Below are 22,443 nucleotides of genomic sequence, written 5' to 3'. Positions count from 1 at the left end.
AGCAGTAGGACTGTGGGATCATATGGCAGTTTTCTGTTGCTGGGAATGTAAATTGGTGCAGCCACTGTGGAGAACAGTATGGAGGTTCCTGAAAAAACTCAAACCTAGTATTTTAAAACGGAACCAGCTGTCTTCCGGAAGATAGGATCCTCTGCCTTCCTTTCTCTTAATTAATGCAGAAAAGATGTAATGAGTCTTCGAAGCTGGAAGGCTGGAGTCTCCTTCCTTCTCCTCCGTTGCTCCCACCCACTGCCTCTCTGCAACCTCGCCACATCCTGTATCTCAGTCCAGCCTCACAGCACATTCCAGCTTCCTTCTCTGCTGCCCTTCTCCACAGTGTATGCTTCTGTCCCCCGCACCGCTCTGTGACCCCTGAAAACATTACGTGATGCAGTGACATGTGATGCCCTTAGACAGATTCTTTCTTCTGCCTGAAATGAACTTTGCTGCTTGTCCAGCGGATACAATTTACTTCTCCCTCGAGATCTCTGCCACACGTATCACTTCTCTGAAGTCTTCCCAGACTTACGCTTCCAGAAGAGTGAAGTACTCCTTCACACATATTCTACAGAGTCCTGTCATAATTCACATGGCCTTGTGCTCTCCGTGCTCCCTTCACGTCTTTGTCTTCCATGGTTGCATGCAAACAGGGAGCCAGTTAATCTGAGAAGCTTTCCAAGAATACAAAGGAAAAGGAAAAAAAGATGAAAGTCATGAAAAAAGACGGGAAAAGATATGAAGGACAGAGGACCGGCATCTAGTGTGAGGATTACAGGTTTTCCAGAATAAGAAGTCCAAATAATTGGGACAGAAGACACAACATAATTAAAGAACGTTTGTGGAGCTAAAAAATATTTATGAAATCTGAAAGCTTCAGAGCATTCTAGGTGAAACTAATTTAAAACAAAGAATTTTCATGTTATTTGGGTAGAAATATAAGACAGCATGGAGAAACAAACAATCAGTCTGGCTTTTAATTTTTAATTGCCATATTTTTAATTTTTTGAGGGGGCAGTTTGGTGATAGAAGCATTTTATTCACAGCCAGTCAGTCTTCATATGTGAAAGCAGTAGAAAAATATCATCAGTTGTATAAGGGTTCAGAAAAGAAACTTCTCATGAACATTTTGAAAACTTATCTCTGCTGCAAGTGAAAACAATGCTCCAGGTAGGAGGAGTAACATTATAAGAGGCCTGTCAACCAACAGGACTGTCACCAACCATGACAAATTGTCACGGCAGGAGCTCTAATAACAGTTTGTATCCCTGGATCACAAATGACTGAATTTACTGAAAAATGAATCAGGAAAGAAATTTACAGATTGGTGATGCCTTTCATTCTTGGACCTGAGCCAAGATTAAACCCAAACACTTTCATTGCACGTTCTCTACCTTATCATGGAATAAACGGGTGATTTGACACCTTCATCCCTGCTGTGACAGGAACCTCCCTTGGCAGAATGTATGTCTAAATTTAAAGTTTCAATTAAAAAATTATATATATATATATATTTTTTTTTCTGGTCGCACCCATGGCATATGGAAGCTGGAAGTTAGGCCAGGGAGTGAACCTGCACCTCACCAATGACCCAAGATGCTGCAGGGATGACATTGGATCCTTCCCCCACTGTACTACAGGAGGAACTCCTCAATTAAATGTTATTATTAAACAGCATGATGGCTGTTTTTTAATGCTGTGGCAGAGGTTGTATTGCTCACCAAATCTGCATTAATCTCTTTTTAGTCGCACAGCTAGACTATTCCCAGGCTCCCTAGCATTTGCTTTGGCCACATGACTGGGTTTCAACAATAGAATTCGAGCAGAAGTAATACATAGCAGTTCTGATTCTTTTCCATGTAAAGCATATGCCGTCTTTGCTTCTTTTGCTCACTCATGGGCTGAATGGAGAAGAATCCAAGAATATAGATGAAGACAGAGCCTCAAGATGTAAGACAACTTTGTTCTAGAATGACTGCAAAACAGAGTCCCTCATTAAACTGCGTTGAGCCACTGAAATTTCCTAAAGCTGTCTTATCCTTACAGACACAAGTACCTACCAGAACAAGTAGAAGTAAGGTTTCGAACAGGCATTATGGTTGCGTTTTTCTGTTTGATAATGTTCTTTCCACTTGTTATTTGTATTCCTTTTATGAGAATAATTTAAATGAGAAATTCTTGGGTGTTACATATAATCATCAGTTATGCTGGTCTTACGATATCACAAATGTTCCAGGCTTGAGCTGTTTGACGTATGTCTTGGTCATTCTTCAAGGCTCTTATCACAGAGCTAAGCATATGACAGGAGTTTAGTAGATGACATTAATTTATCTTACATGAATCCATAGGGAAGATTTATATTTTCTGGATCTAGATCCTGAAACAGTAGACCCCAGCTTCCGAAGATGCCAAGCCTCCCTTCATCGGTAATGGGAAATGTTGAGTGCTCGCTTTTGTAAAACACAGTTGTGGCTGGAACTATGGTGGAAACAAAACAAGGTTTGTACTGTCAGGATGCTTAGTGCAACCAACAGAGAGAGACAAATAAGCAAATGAACACATACCATTTCAGGGAGTGATCACTTCTTTGGGAAAAATAAAGCCACGTTGAGGGAGGAAGGACCCATTCAGTGAGAGAAGGGGACCGTTTGTGGCAGGAGTGATGTCTGAGCAGAGGCTGGAGAGATGCTGAGGACTACATCCTGTGGATTATGCTGGGAGGATGGCTCGGGGAGGAAGGGAGCAGCCCCTATAAAGTCCCTGAGGCAGAAAGGAGGTTGGACTGTACAAAGAGCTGAGTGAGCTCCAGCATAAGTTATAAAAACAATGGGAGGAGATGGTATCAGAGACGCAGTGACTCATGGAACATAGCAAAACGTTTGGACGGTATGACAGTTTCTTTACACATAAGACTTCATTTGATTGTCACAGCCAACCTAAAAGATGTTAGTACTTTGATAGTTTCAAACAAGGAGGACTAGGTTGTAGGATGTACGTATCATCTCCCAAAGAATGCAACAAAAAGACCCAGAATCTGCATTATATCCTCATTCTGGTCGTCTCCAAATCCTGCTGTTCAGGTAACCTCCCAGAAACTCTGCCTCCAGAATGCCTCAAGCCCTTGAGTGTGCCTAAATGTGTGTGAGGCCTCCCGTGTTCAGGATTCCAAGCCCTCCTCTTTTCCCGAAGCCTCTGGTCCAGAGCCATCCCTCCTCTTTGACAAAAATCAGAAGTTCCTCCTTCACACAAGAAAATGCAAGAAGCCTGCTGTGAATCAGTGATACTCAGTTTCTTCGCTTTTATCACTAGAGTATTCTTGGGATTTGGGGAATTTTCCATAGTAACTTAAAAATTTACATTTTTGCTTGCGTGATATATATGCATATGTGTGTATACCGGACCTCTTTGTGAATTTAGGTTCATCATTGTCTGACCTCCTTGTGAATTTGGTGTCTACGATGGCATTTATTTCTAGGATTTTTATGGTGCTCAAGACGGGCTGGGCTATTTTACTGTTGAGCTCCTGGAGGTGGGGCAATGAGTGACAACCAGCACTCAAATGATGGTTACTAGCAAATAAAGGTTAAACAATATTAAGGAAATATGCGGGAATGGATGATTTTCAGTATTTTAAGCTGGAAAAGTGTGGGGAGCACAGAGCCTTCCTAGGATAGCCATGGTCTTCCAGGAATGCTTACTAGGAGGTAACTTATGCCATGGAATTTAATTTCCGCAAAAATGACACCATTTGGCCTATTAAATAGCTGTTCATTTGAGTTGTATTGGTCCCGAAATTTTACTTATGTAAGTTGGTTTTAGAGCTTTATCCTACTCTCACACTAGTAATTTATACCTACTTTATGGTTTAATTTATATACTTTATGTATTAAGGAAGCATTTGATCAAAATAATTTAAATTCAAATTGGGTTCTGCAGAAACATTTTCCCTGAAAAGGGACTCAGTTGTATCTCGAATTTGAGAAATATTGATTTAAAATGTACATCACAGGAGTTCCCATTGTGGCACAGTCGAAAATGAATCTGACCAGGATCCATGAGGATGTTGGTTCAATCCCTGGCCTCGCTCAGTGGGTTAAGGATCTGGCATTGCCGTGAGCTATTGTGTAGGTCACAGATGTGGCTCAGATCCTGTGTTGCTGTGGCTGTGGTTGGCAGCTGTAGCTCCGACTGGATCCCTAGCCTGGGAACTTCTTTTTGCCACAAGTGTGGCCCTGAAAGGGAAAAAAACATGTACATCACACATAAAGGAAAGAAAAGTTAATTTTTTGGGTAACTCTGTAGCGTCAGGACTATAATCCCAACATTTAGAAAATTAGTTACTTTAATACAGATGAATTAATTTAACTGCAAGGGTAGATAACTATTGGAAGCAATTTAAATTTTCATCATCACAGGATTAATTGAATGAGAAACATTATATAATTGAATATGTTTTACACGTCAAAAATAATACTGTAGTTACATTTTATTGACTCAGAAAAATGTTCACCATATATTGTTAGGTGAAAAATCTACACAACAAAAATGGACATAAAGGTTAATCCTGTTTTTATAAAAATATGTATTTGTGTTATATGTATGTGAAAATGGATGTATATGAAAAGCCCTGAGGAAACATATGACTTGGGTTTTCTCTTATTTACTTAATTTTTTGGTACACCCGTGGCGTGTAGAACTTCCAAGGCTAGGGCTTGAACCCTGGTGACCCTTGCTGCTGCAGTGACAATGCCCGATCCTTAACCTGCTGAGCCACAGGTGAACTCCACCAGGAGTTTTAGAGGGGTCTTCTCGGGGCCATGGGATTATGAGATTTGACTTTTTTTCCTTTTGTAGTTTACCTGTATTTTTCTAACTTTCCCACACTGATCAGGAACTGCTTTTGCAGTTAAAAATGATTTCAAATTTAAAATGTAGTGTAAGTGTTCTAAAAACTTAGCCAAAATAACCATTCCATTTTAGAAAGAGGCCTCAAGGAGAACTTTCATCAGATTATGTACAAAAGATTAAAGAGAGGGTGAGGCAAAAGATGGTTTGCAGATTTTGATAATTCTTCGAGAAATATGAAATAATATCAGAAGTAGTCATTGGAAAAAACAGAATGGGGCTCCACAAAACCACACCTGGGAGTAACTTACTTAAACACTAAAATGTGGACCTTTTCATACAGTCTGGGATGTAATTCTACTCTTTTATCTTCTCTAAATGAAAATAACAGAAAGTACCAGAGTAGGGTTGCAATTTTCTACTAAGAATGAAAGGCATTATTTTTTGAAAGCATGAACTTTTACAGTTATTTCGTGATAACTCATGGTCATAAAAAGGAAAATGCTCATCTTTTATATATTTCATCATTTTGAGAAATAAAACTACATGTCTAAATTGAAAGAAGAATGTTTGAAATGACTATCTATTTTCCCTCATTATTCCTGTTAAAACTTTATGAAGTATAGAAAACTTTAAAATATAAGCCAGAACATCTCTATTTTTGCCATTCAGGAAAATTGTTATTAACGTTCTAATGCATTTAGTTTGGGTTATGTTCATTTTTACCTACTTTTGAAAATATTTGGATTTAGCAAACATACTGTTTTATAAACTAATTCTGATTTACAATATCCTCAGGACATGGTTCTGTATCAGAAAAGTCTTAGAAAATAAAAATGTTATTTCATAGTAATCTTTTATTAAATAATTTTCAGACTGTTCTGTTTTCGTTTCAGTTTTACTACCATAAACAGTACAGAGAGGATCAAGTTTGCACATGGACGTTTGAGCATCTCTTTGTTGTCTTAGGATAAATTCCAGAATTGGGTTCCTGGGTCAATATAGTAGACAGTTTAAAGATGTGTACACATATTATCACTCTTGTTTTCCTTCTGGAAGACGATATCTGCTAACACACCCATCCTTGTTGAATGCATACCGTTTTTTCCCAGCCCATGCAGGGAGACACCCTGGAGAGTCTACCTTAATTTCGACATCCTTTTGTACTTAGTATTCAGACCCGAAGAGGAAACGGGAGAGCCATAATACTCATCTGTTCTCACAAAGCTTCATCACTGGTCAGAAAGAACGACTGAGATGCCGCAGAGGAGGCATCTTCCCGCCTCAGTCTTGCAGATGGGTAGAAGTCACGTTTGACAGTTACCAGAGCTGACAGCTCCTGCATGATACCATTTCTGAAGAAAATGGAACACAGGGCAGGGACCCTCTATCCCTTTGCCTTTGACAGAGTTATTTTCCAGAGTACAACACACATCCCAGGATATGCTATTGAACTAAGAAATAAAGACCCCCAAAGCCTGGAAACCATTTAATTGCTTTTCAAGCATTTCTGGAAGGGCTTGCAGACCCTTGCCAGGAGAGAAATCCCCTGATGCGCGAGATGAGGGAGCTGCTAGTAACGGGGGGTGGGGGGTGGGGGGAAAGCCATTGTGAAAGCTAAGTATCGGCTTGGGATGCCAGAGCTAAAACGCTCAGTGTGGCAGGTCCACCTTTATATTAAATTATAAATATTTACAGTTTCCTTTTCTTCTAAGAAGTGGAAATAGTTTCAGGCTTGTTTGTGTCTTTGTTCATTTTTCATGTTGACTAGGAGACAAAGGGCTCCATTCCCTGAAGGTGGCCCCCACCCCACCTCTGGGGGTGTCCTAAAGAGATGCCTACATTGTAACATCTTTACACCGAGCTACAGCTCATATGTCTGGTACATCCCGGGAATAACTGGACTCCAGCCTTGCTTGTCTACACCTAAAGCACAGCGTTGTGCGGGTTGTGGGACAACGGATGTGTGCCCTTCTCTGCAGCTGCTCTTAAAATCTTCCACGTGTTTTGGCTGATGCCAGTCTCTGTTTCTAATGTTTTCCCCACAGACCTACAGCTCCATGGGCCTGTGTCTGTCTTCCTTATTCACTGTCCCATCTGCCGCACAACAGTCCTTTGAACTGGCGCTGTGCAAGATCGCATGCTTTCCCACCGTCTTACCGTCGCAGGGAATTCATTTGGGTCTTTAACCTTTGCCAATTCGATCGCCAAAAATGGAACTCATTGTGCGATGCTGGTAAAATTGGACACAAACTCATTTGTTTATTTTTCTTTTGTAATTTGCCTCTTTGTGTCCTTTGCATATTTTTCAATTAAGTACTCCTTTTTTTCCTGTTGATGCGAAAGAATTATGCTTTTGAGTAAAAGGAGGATAGTAACCCTTTGTCTACCATATAGTTTATAAATATTGCATCCCTCATAAATTATGTATAGTGCTTTTATTATAGAGAGAATTTTATTTAATTTCTCAAAAGCATTGTTTTCCTTTGTGGTTTTTGCTTTATGACTAGAAGGCCCTTTTCTACAAGGTGTCAGTTCTTTTCTTATTTTTTTTTAATGGCTTCATTTTAAAACTAACCCGACCCACTGTTATTAAACCCAATGTTTAATAACATTGTTTCAAGAGCTTTAATTTTTTTGCCTCCAGTAATGTATTTTGTGCAGTTGAATTTTTAGATGTCCAAGCTCACCAATCTGCACATGTCCTGATTTGCAGACTCCATGCTGGAAAGTCTTTTTATTGGCTCTAAATTCAAAAGAGGGAAACCCTAAAAAATATCACTGCATCCCCACTTGACTTCCTCCTTGCCAGGAGTCACTTCACAGAAGCCTGGAGAAATAAAGCTGACTTTTTCAAATAGTTTTTCTCAAAGGGTGTGAAGAAAGTGTTTAACTCTGAATGACATGAAGAAAGCTTCCTAGAAATACTCTCTGGATAGTTTCTCTTTGCCCCAAAACTTCATACTCATAGTGGCAGCTAAAAATAGCTACCACAATTGTTCTCATTCAAATAATCCTTCTACTCACTATGTAACCTATCCCTGCTCCTCTGAGTCCAGGCACTGGAGAATCAAATTTCCACTCTGCCTCTCACTCTCACCAGCTATCTGGAGAATTAGTCTGCTATCCAGATTTCAGCATGACAAAGAGCTCGAAAATTGACCTAGCAGTCCGGAATCCTTTCCTTTTAGAAAGTAGATAGAAAGTCCCAGTTTCTGATCCTGCACACACGAAGCTTGGAAGTTGCCACTCTGTCCTGACAAGTAAAAAGCTAAAGAGGCTGAAAAAGCAACGACTCTTCTTGGATCCAAAAGAGAGGGGTGGATGTGGAGTTAACTACTACCCCCAAGGTTGCAGAGATGGATGAATAAATACAGGGCATCCAGGCTTTCCAGACAGAGACTCAAGCAGAAACTACTGCAGGAATCAAAAACCTGGGTGCTAACTGATGGATTGCTGGAGGCTCAACTTGGACAACCCCAAGTTAAAAACTCCAGGGAGGAAGTTCTGCTGAGGCACAATGGGAACCGCAGCATTTCTGGAGCACCAGATAGGATCCCCAGCCCTGTACAGTGGGTTAAAGGATTTGGCATTGCTGCAGCTGCAGCGTAGGTTGCAACTGCATCTACTGAGGCCCAGCCCAGGGACTCCATGTGCCCAGGAACTGATGCCTAGCCCAGGCCATGGGGGTGGGGTGGGGGGTGGAGTGGGGATGAGGGTGTTTTGCCAAAAAATAAAATAAGCTAAAATCCAGGGAGGTCCGGTAGAGAAGAGCACACACAGGATTGTTAGATTTACCTCCTGAAGCTCCACCAGATTCCCACAGTAAATACTGGAGGAAAATCTCCAAGCACTTCCTGCAGGGGGAGGAGGAAAAGAACCATTTTGAAACAAACCAGAGGCTGCCCTCAGGGGACACTGGTTAACCCTGTTGGGTTATTAGTACCGGAGCCTAACTCACCTGGGGGAAGGGAAATAACCCATCTCCAGCCCACTCTCGCCATCTCGTGCCCATCAAGGGAGGAGAAAAAATTGAGCAGCTCTTGTGCAGTTCCCAGACCAGAGGGCACAGGCTTACTAGAGGCTCAGATCTGATTGGTGTAGACCTCTAGAACTGCTTCCTTCTCACCTGATCATGACAGGTACTTAATACCACCCTATTTATAGCTGTTCCTTTTACCCGGTACCTTAGGTCTGGCTATCAAGAAGAAATCACAATGCATCTCAAAAAGCAGAAAACACAATTTAAGGAGGCAAAGCAAGCGTAGAACTAGGCGTGGCACAGATGATGGAATTATCAGATGAGGAATTTAAAGTAACTATGATTAATAATCTGATAACATAGACAGCAGGCAGGAACAGGTGGGCAGGAGTTCCTGTTGTGGCTCAGTGGGTTAAGAACCTACCTGGTATCCATGAGGATGTGGTTCAGTCCCTGGAGTTTCTTAGTGGGTTAAGGATCCGGCATTGCCACAAGCTGCAGTGTAAGTCACAGATGCAGCTCAGATCCTGCACTGCTGTGGCCGTGGTGTAGGCTGGCAGCTGCAGCTCCAATTTGACTCCCAGCCTGGGAACTTCCGTGTGCCACAGGTGTGACCCTAAAAAGACAAACAACAACAACAACAACAACAACAGGAGGGCAGTGTAAGCAGAGAGAAGAGAAATCCTCAGAAAGAAAAGGGAGGGGTATGTTGAGAAGCAGGAAGTCTGCAGATAGCAATTTAGTAGTAATGTCTGGTGCCATCACAAAGGAAAGTTGCTGTTCCTACACAGCAGGTGATGGTGCTTTAATGCCTTTGATGAGCAATGGTAGCACTCATAAACTCTGCATATTAAATTATTAGATAAAGCCTCTTTAATTCTGCTTCTTGTACAATGTTGCTCATTACTCTACTCCCAAAGGGAGACTTTGATGATAAATTTATTCATGTGATTTATAAGCTTTTCTGAGTTTGTTGCATTTGGAAGTGAGTTTATGGATGGCCAAGCCCCAGCTAACTCATGTAGCACCTTTGATCAAATTTTGAAAAAATTTCGCCTCATATAGGTGGATGCCAGGTGAATTCCTGAGTGCGTGTGTTGAGTACAGCAGTGAGATTTGAGTCTCCAGGCCAGGTTCCCTTATTCAGGGCACACCCTAAACAGTTGCACAGTGGCAAGGCTCTTGATGCCTCCTATTTATGTGTAGAACATGAAGTTGAAAAGTGGCAGCATGGTGGGCAACCATTGAATTTATGAAGCCACCATGCTAATTTCTTGAGCTGGATGAAGCATGGTTCTGATCAAAATTTGGGGTGTTCTTTTTTATTGAAGGAGAGTTGATTTACAAAGTTGTGTTAGTTTTAGATATACAGTAAGATGATGGAATTCATATATATAATATATATATATATATATATATATATATATATATATACACACACACACACACACACGTAACTTTTTCAGAATCGCCTCCATTTTAGATTATTAGGTAAGATACAGAATATAGGTCCCGGTGCTGTTGTTAATTATCTGTTTTGTGTAGAGTAGTATGTCTCTGTTAATCCCAAACTCCTAATTTATCCCTATCCCCCTCTGCCTTTGGTAGCCATAAGATTATTTTTTTAGGTCTGTGAGTCTGTTTCTCAGATAAGTTCATTTGTACAACTGTTTTAGATTCCACATATAAGTGACATCATATAATATTTGTCTTTCTCTGACTCACTTCACTTAGTATGTTAATCTCTAGGTCCATCCATGTTGCTACAAATGGCATTATTTCCTTTTTAATGGCTGAGTAATATTCCATTGTATATGTGTACCACTTCTTCTTTTTTAATTTTAATGATTGTTTTATTTTTTTCCACTATAGCTGATTTGCTACTGTACAGCAAGGTGTCAATTTTCTACTGTACAGCAAGGTGATCCAGTCACACATAAATATATACATTCATGTACCACATGTTCTTAAATCCTTTCCTCTGTTAATGGACACATAGGTTGCTTCCAGGTTTTAGCTATTGTAAATATTGCTGCTGTGAACATTGGGGTGCATGTGTCTTTTCTAATTAGGGTTTTCTTCTTTTCTGGATATATGCCCAGGAGTGGGATTGCTGGATCATATGATGACTCTATTTCTACTTTTTTAAGGAACCTCCATACTGTCCTCCATAGTGGCGGCACCAGTTTACATTCCCACCAACAGCGTAGGAGGGTTTCTTTTTATCCGCACTGTCTCCAGCGCTTATTATTAGTAAACCTTTTGATGATGTCCATTATGACTGGTGTGAGGTGATTCCTCACTGTCGTTTGGATTTGCATTTCGCTAATAATTATTGGTGTTGAGTATCTTTTCATGTCCCTGTTAGCCATCTATACATCTTCCGAAATAGAAGGCTGATGCTTCGAATGAATTAAATTATCATTTCAAAGAAACAAGCTATGCCACTTGGGTCCTCCTCTTCTTCAAGCACATAATTTTTTTAAAAAAAGAAGTTTATGGTTAATGTAGTATAACTTTTGTTTTATTTCACCTATATCAAAACAATTTTTGATAAGCTTTTATATTGGTAGACTGAAAAAGTCTATTTTTAATCAGCACTATGTGAAATACAGCTCTATTCATATTTTAAAGTACAGGAAGAAAGGCAATAAAAATATCATATGCTCACTCTCTAAGGGATATGCCTAGAGCACTGTATTTATACAAGTATCTGGGGAGAGGACGCTCCTAAGACTGATGGAAAAAACCGACTAACCTGGTGCCCAGGGTCTGTCTGCTGAGTTCCCTTCATTTAGCATGAATTTCCTTGAGGCCTGATTGCTACCATCTATCTTTGGTTTGTGATGTACTAGACTTTGTTTTTCAGAACCATGTAGTCCAAACACTTGGTAAGTCCTTGTGGAAACACGATACTGTCCATCCTCCAATCTCCTAATTCTTATCTATGGATTTGTTGATGGGACAGAAAAAAAACATGGAGTCAGGTGGGCCAGACACAAAAGAGAACTGCGGGGCCCAGGCCACCTGGGCACTTGGCGGGGGATCTGGCCGTGGAAGGCACTGCGCGTTCGATGAACTCAGTCATGGTGAGCCAGCTCAAGGGCTTTCTTGCTTGATCATGGTAGGACTCAGTGGGCTTTTGTGCACCCAGATGATGAGAGCCACGCCGGTGCCTCTGACCAAGGGGACCTCCCCCTGGGCCTCCCTTTTGGTCCTAACCTTCCCCTGCTCTTCAGCGTGTTCATGGCTGTCTGCAGGTCCTCTTAGGTAACGCACAGGTCCTTGAACCCTGGCTGATGTCTACGGCGGAACTACTGGTTAGCAGTGCCTGATTAGTTCCGTTCCCTACGCCTCGGTAAGGATGAAGTCATCCTCACGCAAGGTAGAAGGGACTCTTCCAAACTTGTCGTTGCACGCGATTATATTTCATAAGCTTTCTGTGCTCAAGGCCTTTATATCGAGATAATCATTGATTGGCCCGTGTTCCCCTCGTCCTCAGGTTGGTTGTCTTTGAGAGGGTTTGCATCAGATTCACTTCTTGGAAAGGTGTTGTGTTTGAGTATCTGTGCTAGTTGAGACAGTCACACAGAGATAGAGATCAGAGGATAATTTAGTAGAAGAATATTGACCTCAGTATCAGAGGACATGATGTCTGAATCTGGCTGACTCTGTACCGTGAGAAAGACCTTTGATTTCTCTCTTTCCGTTGCTTCATGTATAAAGGGAGGAAAAGAATGCTTGCCTTACCCACTTCAGAGGCCTGTTCTTAGAACCTTAAATGTGAAAGTACTTTTGCAAACTATAAAGCCCTCTTGAAATGCATGGTTTTCTTATTAGGAGGAGGCCCTGCGACCTCCCTACCTGAGGGAGCCTTTAACAGAACCTCCCTGCCCCCACCCATCACGGGCACTTCTGCTGCTCTGTTTAGAGAAATGCAATTTATGGCGGCACAGATACAGACCCGGATCACGGGGTCACTGCTGTGTTTCCATTACAAACACTCCGACTTCAGGCTTCAGCCCTTTCCGCATGCTGAACTTCATCGGAGTCCCATGTGTTGAGAGCCTTCTGGAAGAGACCCAACAATTACAGAGACGCACACCACACAGCCTTGGCCTGAGTGTAATTTCAGCCTGAACTTCCTGGGGATTGTTATGGGGTCCCATCCTGCAATCTTTCAACATGAGAAATTCTCTTGGGCATGGAAGGTTTGGAAATTCTCCAAGATTGACGAGTACCGCTTCTAGGATTGAACATCAGGGAGGACCCTTTAGCCAGAATGGACCTTAAATCTCCTTTCATGAGCCTGCTGCTTTGCTGTGTCTGTGTGGCCTTCTACTTAAAATGAATAAGCAAAGATATTGTTTGAAGGACAGTGGTTTCTTTGCTCCTGGGAATGATTTCTCCCTTGCCCCCTGTCTGCCCTGCCCGCACCCCCCCCCCCGCCCAGTGCTGGTTGATGGTAGTTGAATAAATGGATCCAAATGGATTTTGCAGAAATCGTCAAAGAGCCATGACAGCACGGCCTCTTCTGTACAGTAAGTACAGTATGAGTAGTTGCCATTTAGAGAGGACAAGACCCCACGTCAATTACTGATGCTTTAGCTCCTCCTTGGTCAGCCAGCCACAGCTGCGCAGTGTAATCTAGCACGCGGCACGGGCCCATGGAGAATGTGGGGCACACCTTACACAGTATTCTGCCAAGTGCAAGCGTTAGCCCTGGTGTGGAATGAATAATGGAAGTGGGATCTCATCTGCCAGTCAGGTTGCCATGAACCTGTGTCTTTTGTCACAGCCTTGTCCAGTGTCTCCAAGTGGTAATTTTGCCCATGAGTTCAGAGTAGACATGCAGGGACCCAGGGAAAGGCTGGCAATGAAACCGAGATCAGTGCTGTTTGTTTCTTCCCCTGTGGTGACCCTAGAGCTGCCCTTATACTGACAGACGGCTTGGAGGAGCCGGGCTGGGGTCCTGGTCCATCCTCTGCATATCGGTACCCTTCATCTTTTCAAGATGCTGATTGCAGATAGTGATGTGTCTCTGCCTACCATAGGTACTTTCCTTTCCTTTTCTTTTTCTTTCTTTATGTTATAAAATCAGGTTCTCCTTTAAAAAAGCAGTAAGTCAATAATTCCTATGGGAAAAGGAAGCAATTACATTAAACAAAATCCACAAAAAAACCCACAGCTGACCCTGACTTAGGGGTTCTTCAGGAGACCTCTGTTCAGGCAGGGGTGGGTGGGTAACTCGATTCCATAGGCCAAAGTTTGGCAGAATTTCTGTGTAGGACCAGGGCCAGATGGCAACTGTTTTTGGCTTTGTGGTCCATAAGAGCTTCTGCCACAGAGGCTTAACTCTTCACTATAGCCCAAAGGCAAAATAAACAATACTTAAATAAATTGGCATGGCTCGATCCCAATAAAACTTTGTTTACAAAAATAGACAGTGAGCCAGATTTGCCCCACAAAACTTTGGTTCATGGATTTCTGTTTAGGTCGCTGTGCGTTTTCTGTTTAGGTCACATACGTGAAGAGTGAAAAATTCAGCAGATGACCATTAGTGCCTGTTATGTGCTGTTGTAGATACAAAACTGAGATAAGACCCTGTTTCTTGCACTTGCATTACCCTGTTCTGGCATCCAGCAGGGTGGGATCTGGTCTCTGTCTATCAGTGTCTTACTCCGCCTGCTTTTGCCTTTCATCACGCCCCCCCTCCCATGTTTTTCTCCCACTCCAACCACCCGATGGACCTTGAGAGCAGAAAATGGTCCTTTTATCCCTAAAACAGACAACAGGTTCACATCTAGCTTCAGCTCACACTGTGTGAGAGGCACTCTCACATGCCTTATCTTTAATCTGCAAAACAATCCAGTGAAATAAGTGCCATTACTCCCCCTTCACAGATGAGACAATATAGGCTCGGAAAAACTAAGTCACGTCCCCCGTGGATTCTGCGCTAGTTGGTGGTGGGAGCTAGAGTCCAATCCAGACCACAAGAACATGACCACAGATGTCCTACATGACAGGCTTCCTTTGAAAATAAATAGTTTATTTTGAACAAGAAGAGAAAAGATAGGAAACATCTTCAGTCCAAATGAGGGAGCTGGGAAGAGAGTGGCTGGGTATCCAAGACCACTTTGAGGGTGGGGTTTTGTTTTGTTTTGTTTTGTTTTAACATTAACATTGTGGCCATGTGCTGGAAAGGACATACATTCTTCATTCTTTTTTCATTACTTGAAAACTGTTGCAACCATTATGCAAAACCAATAAAGGAAAAACTTTAAAAAAAAAATGTCACTTGGCAGGCATTGCCCAGCTGAGGAATAGAACGGGTCTCACGGGAGAACAATATGCATTTTGTAAAATTTCTTAAGAGACAATTTATGGTTTTGAGAAAACAAAACAGGAAATTGAATTAAAAGGAGAAACATATTTAAATAATGCTCAAGTAATGACATAACCAGCTAAAGTCCAACAATCACAACCCAGAGTCAGGCATTGTCAGCTGCAAGAATTTTCTGGCCTTGGTTGGTAGTGTCCAAAGTGAAGAGAGATGTTTTTATTATTGGTACAGCATCACAACTTTGGAATAGATGAAAACTAATTTCTTAAATTGGAAATTTGGCCCTGAATACAAAGCTCCTGGCATATCTTTACTGGAAACAGAAATATGACCTTCCTCCTTATGTCATGAATTTTAGTTTCTGTTTCTGGGTTGGCAGATTTTGACCCTGGAATGAATTTAGGGTATGTCAAGTGGATGTTCTTTTTTTCTATTACCCCATGCCCAGTACCCCTTGGAGAGTAAGACATTTTTAAACATTCATTACAAGAAAGCAGGGTTTCTATAAGGAAGAAAGAAAATTAAGAAGCATTACCTACCATCGGCAGCAAATAGACACACGGTGTTTTTTTGTTGTTGTTGCATCAAATAAAAAAAAGCTTCAAGACAAGAAAGTTGATTCCCAATTTAAACCAGTATACTCATCTACAACCTTCTTCTATTAATTGTGTTTGTTTTTCCCAAGATCCTTGAAAGGCAGGAGGTAAAGGAGAGAAACTGTGGACACTTAAGTAAGTTTAAATTCTAGATCTTTCTCTAAACAGTTCTCAAAGAGGGTCCTTTTTCTTCACTAGCTGTAAAATAATACTGTCATATGTGAAGACGAAGATTTTTACACACTTCACATTTTCTTTCCTGTATCCCACAATATAATCGTATGAGTTAGATTAGAGTATAGCCTCTGTTTTATTTGCAGTTGGAATGTGAATACTTTATATACATGTATATAGTCATAGGCAGGTCCTTAACTTCTATCCTAATCTGCTTCAAATGGGGATCCAAAACCTGGGCTGTCATTTAAGTGTGATGACAATGGAACTCACCCAGTCTCAGAAGAAAAAAATAATGATGTGCTGGATTCTGTTCTTCGTGGTCACGAAGTCATGAGGTTGGCTTTATAAACACCTGTGCCTTTTCTCAGTCTGTCTCAATGGCACACATCTTTGTAGTGCTTGGCCAGGTCCGGCAGTTTAGCCAAAGGCAGCTAATCACATCACGTGGTCATTGAGCTCTCCAGGAAGTCCCCTAAACTCTCTTCTCTGGCAGAGATAAAATCACTTAGAGCAAGAGCTCTGTTTCTGTACCCTAGCTCCTGGCACATACTGTATCATAAGAAAAAGTGTCCGCTAAGAAAATCGGGAAGATGAGCAGAAATTAAACATGGCTTACTTTATTTTTACAAAGGCTTATGTGGCATAGTAGAATATCGGCAAGGTGGCAGGTGTAATTCCTCCCTGTGTAGGCATGCCACATCACTTGCCTTGATCAACAGAAGTGATGGTGTGTGAACTCAAGCCTCAGGAGGTCTTGCAACTTCTCTTCTTATACTTGGGAACCTACCCACGAGCCCAGACTATCCTGGTGGAGACCAGTCCTCGACTGTTACCACCCATCTCCAGAGATGTCAGTGAGACTGACTTAGCCCTTAACACCCTGACGTGGTCACTGACTGCAGCTTCATACATGACTCTAGGTAACAGAAGCAGAAGAACTGCCTGGCTGAGCCCAGCCCAGATGGCTGGAACCCTGAGTAGTGTGCAAAGAAAATGGTCACTCCTGTAATTTGCTAAGTTTGGGGGTTGTTTTTTATCTAGCACTAGATAACTGATACCTCTGAGCTTTGGAAAGCTCAGTGTTTTCATCTGTCACACCCTTATAGTGAATAAAAACAGGTAATTTAATAATAAGAAACCAACTAAACAACACCCATTTGAACATGGGTTCTTAGAGCTGAACACATCTCCATCACATGAGGGAGGTTCTTCAGGAGTAATCAGCAGAGACACTCTGTTCTTATTTTGTTTCTTTTTCTTAGAGGAGTCAGTGATATGAAACCATATTTGCAGGTCAACCTACGGTCATTTCTTCACAGACTGAGGACATGTGTTTTGTTAGATCTGTGTTTTATATTATTTGATAATACATTAAGTGAAAAGAAATCTACTGATACTGTTTTTCTTTGGAATTTGATTTACAACAATAATAGTTCCACGATAATAAACTTGGGTTTGAGGAGTGGTCATTAGGGTAGAGTGAAAACAAAGTAAAACTATGGGAGAAAAAGTCCCTCTGCCCATTAATGTATGGAGAGCTTAGACCACTGACGAGTGTGTGAGTCTAGGAGGAGAGAAGTTGGAACTAACTTCATATTGACCTCGTGAAGGAAGAGGTCATGAGTAGTAACCAAACCCTGGAAGGCAGAGGGTCTTGTCTAGGGGGAAAAAGGGGTCCCACCTTTTACAAGGCTTATAGTTTTCCTCAGCCAGACTGCTGAGCAGCAGGTAATCACTCTCTTATTATAAAATCATTGCCAACTTAATATTAAATATAGTGCAATTACTGTATACTTGGCAGTGAGAGAAGCACTTGATGCACATTGTCTCAATGTCACAGCAATTTTCTGATGGGGGAAGTATGGTGGCTATTTTGTAGATAAGGAAACTGAGGCTAAGGAAGATTGAGTAACTTGCTACAGGTGAGTAAGGAATTGGTTGAGAATCCAGACCCAGGATGTCTCAGCCCAGAACACCCTCACTTCGAAACAACACTAGATTGTTATATTCCTAGAGACAGGTGTGTGATGAGAGACCCTGGGGGAGAAAAACACCTAAAGAGCCACGACATCCATTCTTTATAGAATTGCAGGGCATTTTACCTAAAAGCTGTTTTACCCATATCCTTATCATTCATGCCACCTAAATCATCTCAGATGAACGTGTAACTTCTCATGAGGAAGACACTAATTCTTCTGTACTTTTTTTTTTTTTTCAAATTAGGAAGGGGAAGACTTCCCTGAAAACCCCCCTTTTTTTTTTTCTTTCCCTTCCTAAACCAAAACAATTATTATTTGCAGTTAGGATTTGCCATTGTGTAGAAATATTTTTTGTTCATTGTGTAGACTGTAATCAAGATTGAAACAAATTCAAAAATCTGTCCCAAGGATATTACTGAAAAGTACCAACAGATTTAAATTCTCTAATAATGCTGTACTACCCTTAGCTATGTTTTCTACTTCCAGTGAAATTGGGAAGATTCTATATCTGAGAAAGCATATTCAGAAAATAAACCCCCTTCCTCAACTATCTCCACTAAATATCTCTATATTATACCAGATGTGCATAATTCTTTTTATAATTTGACTGCAAGTCACAGTATTCAATTACAAACCTCTGGAATATAGAAGCACATAAATATGGATTGTTACAGATGGCAGACGAAATGAACTGAGTGGAAAAGCTTTCCAAACCTCTGTTTATGCAACACCAAACAAAGTTTTGATATCAAATCAGTTTAGGGTTTATAACTGAAGGTGAAATTTGGGTAGTTTTGAGAGGTTTGCATTTCTTTTTTTTTTTTCACAAAGACAGGAAAGGATTCCAATCCAAAAACTATTAATTGAAGTGCTTGTACCCCATAATTGAGATGCTGATGCTCCAACTGGAAGCAAATCTCTGTTGTAAGTGATCCTACGCTGTAGGAGGAGTAGGATCTATGCTGTTAATTAATTGGTTTAGGATGCCCTTGTAACAAGCCTTTGGCATCTACTGTCATTTTTCTTTTCAATCGTTCACTTGGTACAAATACAGACACCTAGGGATCGGAAGAAAGGATGGAATATGCAGCTGGGGGCGATTGGGAAAGCTTGCAACCTGTGATGAAGTAACATCTCCAGAACTGAAATGAACCAGACAGCCACTCATGCTGTGACCACTTCCAGTTGTCTTAATATAATGAGATCATCGAAAAGGGGGCTTTCAGTACCAGGTACACTTGACAACCCTGCCTTTGCAGAACTGGCCAACCCAGCTCCTCAGCTTCCCAGTTACTGTGCCAGCCGGCTTTTCAATGATCATTCTCTCAGGTTTTGTTTCAGTTGGCATCATCTGTGATCATGATAAATGCAACAGTTAATATTCTTATCAGATAGGAGAAGCTGTTTTGGGAAAATCTTTCATATGTATATATATGTGTGTGTATATAGATGTGTGTGTGTGTGTATGTGTGTGTATATATAGTTTACTCTTTGGTGGTTGTTGGTAAGGTAGGAAGCACAAGATGCAGTCTGAAACTGCACTCTGTCTGTTCCAGGTGGCTAGGGTGTGAAACCTGGGAGAAAGAAGATGAAAGTACGAGACGCCGGGTGTTCTGGGCCGTGTGGATGCTGAAATGTACAGAACACATTGTTTACAGCATCTCGAGGCCGTGAATCAGCCATGATTACAGCTGGCTGGGGCAGAGCTGAAAAGGCAACGGCATCAAAACCCAGCTCATTAAAAAAAAAAAAAATTATTTTCACTGCCTGTGGACAAAATTACTGACTGGCATGCTAAACCTATTAAATATGTATTTTGCAAATTTCGAAATGAGGAAAAATGCTATGTAAAAAAATTTTTACAGATGCCGAATGATTGTAAATGTGGTTAAAGATGTGGGCCTCACTCCAACTTTGTTCTTTCGTGGGTTGCTATTAGCTTACATTTGAAATCTCTGTTGGCCACGTATCCCGCATTGTTCTTCCAAATGTAATCATTTCTCTCTTTTATCTGATCTCCTACAGTCTCTCTGTTTTCATCAATATCTGACAGCAATTCCCAAAGATCCAATATAGTCCACTCTAATATCCTTATGTGTACTCTTTTCTCTCTTTGAAATCTAATACCTTAGCAGTGAAATAATTTATTGTGCTTTATTTAGACTTTGATTTTTTGCATGTGTTTTGATACTATCCTTTTGAAAAGAGTTATTTGGAAATTTAAACCAACTGTTCACCAACAGTTATGAAAGCATGATTAAGAAATTTTCTCTCTTTTTAAATCCCTTTTTGTAAACCTTCATTTTTTTCAGAATGCTATGGTGAATGCCACCGAGTCCATGGGGACAGTAATGAGAAAATGAAGATGGATGCTTCTTGGAGCTCAGCTAACGGGTAAGCCATACGGAAGATCCAGGGAGCCAGGGATGTCAGTGACCATTCTGGTTTTCTCAAAAACCATTAGGTGATACGGTTGTCCCAACCTGGGGATGCTTAATTGATTGAACTTGACCTTCTGGTGAAACAACAGTGGTACCAACACACTCGCCTAAAAAATAAGTGGGAACCATGCGTGGTTCCACATTGTATGTACTGTATTTCTGTTTGTCTTGAGCCCTAAAGAAATGCATTTTGTGAGCACTATTGGAGAAGAAGTTTTTATGGGTACATTACAGTCTAATATGTGCATTGTTAAATTAAAGGGAAACTTGTTCCAGAGAAGTAGTTGGCAGAAAACTATAAATCTTAATGGATAGGAAAATATGCCTTTCAATAAAAGGACAGAAAGAAACAGACATGGGAAGCAAGCAAGCAAGAAACCCTGTGAAGGACTCCTCAGAAAAATCAGGCCTTGGAGCAGCATCGAGAATATTCATCCTTTTTCCGTGTTTATGATCACTCTGCTTACATATTGCCCTGCGCCTCTTTGCTCTTCCCTTCTATTTGAGAAAATTGTCCCTTGGCTCTGCCAAAAATTTGAGGCAAGAATGAAAAATGTTTTGCTTCATTGCTAACCTGTGAAAATGTGTTTTTTTGCCAGTGTTGTGATGGTTGGGATTTTTTTTTTTTCTTTCTTTCTCACATGGCTCTCATCCTGGCTGGATAGGCCTTGATGTGCAAATAAAATTCCATCCTAAATAAGTAAACTATGTTTCTTGGTGAGAGGCTGAAAAAAAAAACCCTATTCCTTATTCTTCTGCTCACGCAAGAAAAACTCTCCACTGGTGTTACCGAAGTTCAAGTCTCACCACCAGAGTGGATAAGCAAAGGGAATATCAGGGGAAGCAGGCTCGGGTCCTTCTTCAAGCAAGACGTGACAAGTGGAATGAAGTAGCCTCTCTGGGTACTTCTTGCCACCGGAGGCATCTTTAAGATATTTGCAGGATACTCACCCTGTTGATACAGTGTGGTCTGCAGAGACATTTCTGCACCACCTAGATGTGAGTGATCATACTCCCTCATTCAGTAGAAACGTATTCAGTGACTTAGGAGCTTTGGAAGCAAAGTAGAGAGAACAAACTGTCCACAGAGTTAGCTGTCTTCAAGGAGCTATCTAATTTGCATAATGGTCAGCACTTTTAATTAACTGTTCAACCAACCATTTATTTGACACTGTTGCTTGAACCTGCATGCATCCTGTACCACAGTTTTGTTAGTGGTCACATTCAAAGACTCGATCCCAAGTCTCAAGAAACTGTCAAAAACTTTGTGAAAAACATCAAAGCCAACACATACAGTGTGTTCTAATTTCCCCTGTTGCTGGGAGAGAGTGAGTGCTCCAGATCTGCCACCTTTGAACTTGGTATCTGGAGTTCTCTGGTGGCCTAGCGGGTTAAGGGTCCAGCATTGTCACTGCTGTCATTCGGGTTCGATCTCTAGCCCGGGAATTTCTGCATGCCAAAGGCATGGCCAGAACACAAAAAAGAATTTGGTATCATCTTGATTCGATGTCAGCTTTTCTCGTGTACTTACCTAAGCTTTACAAAATTCAGTTATTTTTCTCTATCATTTGGTTCATGTCATAAATTCAAAATCCCTTCAATTCAAAAATGTTGAAGCACCAGATACTTGCTATAATAATTACTCTGGAGATGGAAAGGAAAGCAATCTTGGTTTTTATACACTGAAGATTAGTTCCCGAAGGACAAAGCTAGCCTTAAATGTGTATTTTTAACAGCAGAGAACTCTCCTAACCTGGGGACCAGAGATAGATTTGTTATGTGAGCACTAATTTAAGTTAGACATAGGACAGATGGATGCAACCAGGGCTGAGTCGTCTAAGGATAAAATTCAGTAAATAAGAATGTGATGGTAATGCTTGAAGAAAGGCTATTCTGAAGATACAGAGTATTGTGGAAAAAATAAACCCGGATCAAAATATCTTTTATAGCATTTGACAGGCAGCTGTGGAATGCTCTTCCTGATTACGTGTGGATTAGGTGTCCCTCCTGAAAACTGTCATGGTGCCACATGCATGTCCTGGTCTAGCCTTCACCACGTGGAACTGTAGTTGCCTGTCTTGAT

General features: G+C 41.1%; 1 long non-coding RNA gene across 8 annotated transcripts in view; it reads left to right on the top strand.

Moving 5' to 3' along the window:
- Nucleotides 1-22,443, top strand: part of LOC125112663 (uncharacterized) — a 413,145-nt gene that overhangs the window by 121,475 nt on the left and 269,227 nt on the right. For all 8 annotated transcript variants that reach the window (XR_007131218.1, XR_007131217.1, XR_007131212.1 and 5 more), the window contains exon 4: nucleotides 20,232-20,313. This is a non-coding gene — a long non-coding RNA (uncharacterized LOC125112663). The remainder of the gene's footprint in view (nucleotides 1-20,231; nucleotides 20,314-22,443) is intronic.

The sequence above is a fragment of the Phacochoerus africanus genome, chromosome 12 (genome assembly GCF_016906955.1).
Source record: "Phacochoerus africanus isolate WHEZ1 chromosome 12, ROS_Pafr_v1, whole genome shotgun sequence".
NCBI lineage: Eukaryota > Metazoa > Chordata > Mammalia > Artiodactyla > Suidae > Phacochoerus > Phacochoerus africanus.
The sequence above is the reverse complement of the archived record's forward strand: the minus strand, read 5'-3'. Positions and strand labels throughout refer to the sequence as shown.